We start from the raw sequence: 4988 nt of genomic DNA, 5'->3' as shown, positions 1-4988 counted from the left end.
TGTTGATTAAACCAACTTCCAAAAAGCGGATGGTGTGTATTGACCCTAATCCCAAATTTAATCCCAAATTTAATCCCAAATTTAATCCCAAATTCATGAAATTAACAATTCAATTTCTACAATAACCATCTATCCTTCCATCCATGGTTTGAAAAATTTAAACTTATTCACGTAGTCTTAGAACAATATGTGGTTGACATAGAGAAACATCGTGTTCAAGTAATTACTTAAATTGATACGAAATAAGGTGTTTTAATCGTGCAATAAATGATTTAAATTTAAGAATGTTTTATTATAATTTTTTAAGATTTAGATAATTGTCTTTAAATTACTAAGTTACAAGTGGTCATGGATAGTGAGAACCTTTCAAATAAAACATAAGTTACTAAAAGTTTTATTTTTAAGGTTATAGATAGGCATTCATATTATTGCTCTATATCATGTTTTGTAATTGAGAAGAACAGAGTTTTTATTTTAGTTTTGTTGATACCTAAACTTTCACTTTGCAAATTCTTGTGTTTAGAACTTCATGTTATAGTCATTCAAGTGCTATTGATTAAACCTCTTTGTGGAGTGATTCGAATCATGAGTTTAAAAACGAGTTTTCTTCACTCTTATCTTGATCATCAAGGTAATCTATTCCAAAACTTTCCTCTGGATTGATTCCATATCATTTGGTATCAGAGCTTCAGGCTAAAGATCGGATATATGTTTCCTTTACGTTTCTTCTTAATTTGATTTTTCTTTATTTTTATCTTTTTAGTTTCTAATCGACTTAGAGTTTAAAATCCAATTTGTCTCTATTGAAAAATTTGAGAGGTGAGAATGAGAGCTTCATATGTGTGAATGAGTGCAAACAGGGTGGCCTAAAAATTCTTTTGAGTATATACACATGAGAGAGTGTTGTGAGGTCCTTTGTATTTTCATAACTCATTTTTTACAGCGAAGTTTCACAAATACATTCGAGGACGAATCCTCTTGAATAGTTGAGGAATGATATGAACCAAGAGACACCAGTCACACAATATACTTCATGAAGATGTGAAGAAAATGCTGTCAAAATTATCCAGAGATGTTCCAATTCATGTCACATTGGAGAGGAATCAAGTTTTATGGTTATAAATTTTGGGTAAATCATAATTTTGAGTTATGGTGTTTATTTAATGTATTTGAAGGCTTATTTACATATAAGTTAATTATGGCCATAAGATATACATAATGACTAATTATGGTCGTGAAATATAGTTACAACTCTTCTAATGCCATGAAGGTTAAAAGTTGTTATTTTGAGGCTATATAAAGCCATGAATGTTATGTTTGTAAGATGGACTTGAAAAATGTAATAAAACAATCATTTAGGTTTTTTTTAGCGAATGACTAAGTTTCTTTGTAATTATATGTAGTTTAGGTTACATGTAGAATCATTCAAGCTAGACATGATCGATCTTGCTTGTGGAGTGATTCACATCTCAAACAAGTGTTCTTGCATTGAAATATTCGATTGAAAGGTATTCTGAATCTTACTCCCCTTGTAGTGATTTCCATATCATTTGGTATCAGAGCTTAGACTCAAGGTCGGATATATGCTTCCTTCCGTTTATCTCTTTTAATGCTCTTATAATTTTTTTTTCTAGTTTGCGTAGAATGTTCATATTCTATCTCAAAACTATATATATATATATATATATATAATTTTTTTTTGAAGCGTTAGATATGGATCTTATCAACATTTTGTTCTTCTTTAAAATCTTCTAAATCAACTTTCTTTTTGGTACATTGATGGTAAAGGAAGACAACCTCTATCAATTTGAATCTCTGTCTTTTAAGTTTTTTTTTGTTGTACGTTTCTAAATAAATAAGATGTTCGAATGTTTGAAGGAGACTTTGTGTTGTAAACAATGTAATGTTTTTAGTACCTTGACGTTATAAAATAAAATGCTTTCACTCTTATTTCATTATAAGACCAAGTAACGGAGGACCGTTGTTAAAAAAACTAATCCATTATTCAAGAAAAAGTTAGACCAAATCTTCTAACTATATTAGTTGGATATTGCTCACCAATCAATCATTATTGTGAAAGAAGAATTAACATTAGAGGGGATTCGATTTTTCGTCAATGGTGTACATTCGATTGCAATGGTCGTATCCTTGCAACCAGTGATTTTTCGTCAACCAGTGACTCGTATCCTTAAATCTATATTTTTCGTCAATGGTGTACATTCGATTGCAATTTTAAGATCGGTCTTGAAAAACATTACGTCTTAGATTAGAAAATTAAGTGACAAGTATTAATCAGTATTATAGGAATTTACATTTAATATCAAATTATCTACCTACTTATCGGGACCAATTTTAGTTTTAGGAAAAATGTTGATAATCTAAGAAAAATTAAGTATCAAAAGAAGTTAAATGTTCTAGGAGCTTACTGTACTAGAACTTATCGAAATTGACCAAAATCTGTGGTAAATAAGGCCAAAAAACGACAAACACCTGCAAAAGAGAGAAAATAAAACAAAACTTGGTCTTAATTGATGCTGCTCCGTTTCGTGTTTTCAAGTTTTAAGAATATTTGGTCGAGTTGAGATATTTTTTTAGACCTAACTCAGTTATTTGTATCATAAATTTATTCAACCCAAACAACCCTCGTTAAATAATTAAATCTTTTGATTTTTATGTTTATAGAATGATATATAAGAAGAAAAATGGATACGAAGCTTTTTGGAAATGGCAAATGGTGCCCCATGTTGAAGCTTTGGACTGGAATTTGAAATTTGGATCCGACAACTGATTCCCTTGACATTCCTCTGCATCACTGTGAAATGGCAAAAGTACTTTGTTGGGTTTGACCAATGCCTAGTTTCTTTGAGATTCAACTGTTCGTCTGAGTGAGAGAGATATTGCAACACAACCATTAATGAACAACTTAGCGAAACAATAAACAACGTTTAGTTATCAATTATGTTTGGATTAAGAGAGGGAGATGGAACCATAACTTATGTTAGTTCCATCCAACTTGATTTCTATCCTTCCATTGGCATTATTAAATACATAAAGGTTCCAAATCTAAAACCAAATATCATTATCTCTCGATAGTTTTCAAGCAATATACATAAAGAAGAAAAGAAAGCAAGGGCATCATGAGTACGATCAGATCGAGTTTCTTGGTTGCTACAATTTTGATGCTATTATTGTTAAATTTTACTGTTGATGCTCAATCTAGTGCCGATGTTGTTTTTCCTTTGAAAAGATATGGTAACATAGTGCCTGGTACTGACATCACGAAGGTAAATATACAGTATGAACATCAATATTATCCGTAGTTGAGTTCTAGTGCGATTGTTATTCCGGGAGGGATATTTAACGTAAAGGAAGGGATATTTAAAGGACCTTGTAATAGCCCAATTGACTTTCAACTTGGAGGAACATTGCAGGCACCAAAAAGTCTTCACGGAGATAATTAGATTACTTTTGAACATATTGATAGATTGACATTATCATGTGAACGAGTTTTTGATGGCCAAGGAAAGGCAGCTTGGAAAAAGAATGATTGCCATAAACGCCTAAATTGTACCCAACTCCCCATTGTAAGCAATATGCCTTCCGCTTTCCTTCTCAATCTCGTGCATCTTCTTGTTTTTAGATGGCTTCCCTAATCTTCTAATATTTATAATTTGGTAAATGTTCTTCATTTTCTAGAGGATAATCTTTAAATATTCTAATAATAAAAAGGGAAAAAAAATCATTTAAAGAAGTGAAATTCTTTATGAGTTTTCAATTTGATTGGGTAATGTTCAAATTTTTGGCTGGATTACTAACGCTCACAAAATATTATTTGATTATACAAAATGTTTAGAGTTTGAGGTTCAACTTCATCACCAATTCAATCGTGAAGAGAATAACGTCACTTGATAGCAAGAACTTCCATATCAACGTCCTTGGCTGCAACAACCTCACATTCCATAATATCAATATAATTGCACCAGAAAACAGTCCCAACACTGATGGAATACACATCGGTCGATCAAATAGGATCGCAATCACAATGTCCAAAATTGCAACGGGAGATGATTGCATTTCTCTTGGAGATGGAAGCAAACAAATTAACATCACCAACGTGACATGTGGGCCAGGACATGGCATAAGCATCGGAAGTCTTGGAAGATACACTAACGAAGAACCCGTTGAAGGTGTCAACGTAAAGAACTGCACGATGATTAACACCACTAATGGTGTCAGGATCAAAATGTGGCCAGCTTCTTCTGCTAGCGGCACCGCCACCAATATGCAGTTTTTGGACATTATAATGGTCAATGTTAGCAACCCTATTCTAATAGACCAAGAGTATTGTCCGTGGAATCAGTGCAATCGGAAGGTATTGATCGCATTCTCAAAGCTTTGATTGATTTTGCCACTATAACTTTCACAAATAAACCACTTACACAAATTTGTTGTCTCATTTTGATTTTCAGATTCCTTCGAAAATTAAGATTAGTAAAGTGAGCTTCAAGAACATTAGAGGAAGTTGTGCAACTCCAGTGGCAATCAAACTTATTTGCAGCCGTCACTTACCATGTGACGAAGTAAAAGTCGGTGACATTGACCTCACTTACAATGGAATAAAAGGTCCTATTACATCTCAATGCACGAATGTGAGACCCATCATTTCAGGAAAACAGAACCCTAAAATCTGTTCATCTCCTTATGTTGTCGCATGAATTATTGATTGCCATAGTACTTCAAACTAACCGATAACCTTAATTAAAAGAAGACAGCTCTATCCATTTTAATTTCTCTGTCTTTTGAGTTTCTTTTGTTGTACTTTTCGAAATATATATGATGGTTAAATGTTTGAAGGAAGTCTTGTGTCCTGAACAATGTAACGTTTTTAGTACCTGCTATAAAATAAAATGATTTTGCTCTTGTTTTTTGGTTTTAGATTTGAATTCTGAATAAGACAATGTAAGGGTAAGGACTATTATTAAAAAAAC

The 4988-nt window shown here is 32.3% G+C and overlaps 1 pseudogene; it reads left to right on the top strand.

The window, feature by feature from the left end:
* Positions 1 to 3137: 3137 nt before the first annotated feature.
* On the top strand, positions 3138 to 4715 carry LOC111784511 (annotated as a pseudogene).
* Positions 4716 to 4988: the final 273 nt, after the last annotated feature.

Source organism: Cucurbita pepo, unplaced genomic scaffold (assembly GCF_002806865.2).
Source record: "Cucurbita pepo subsp. pepo cultivar mu-cu-16 unplaced genomic scaffold, ASM280686v2 Cp4.1_scaffold000222, whole genome shotgun sequence".
NCBI lineage: Eukaryota > Viridiplantae > Streptophyta > Magnoliopsida > Cucurbitales > Cucurbitaceae > Cucurbita > Cucurbita pepo.
Note: the sequence above shows the minus strand (reverse complement) of the source record. Positions and strands in the feature narration are given on the sequence as shown.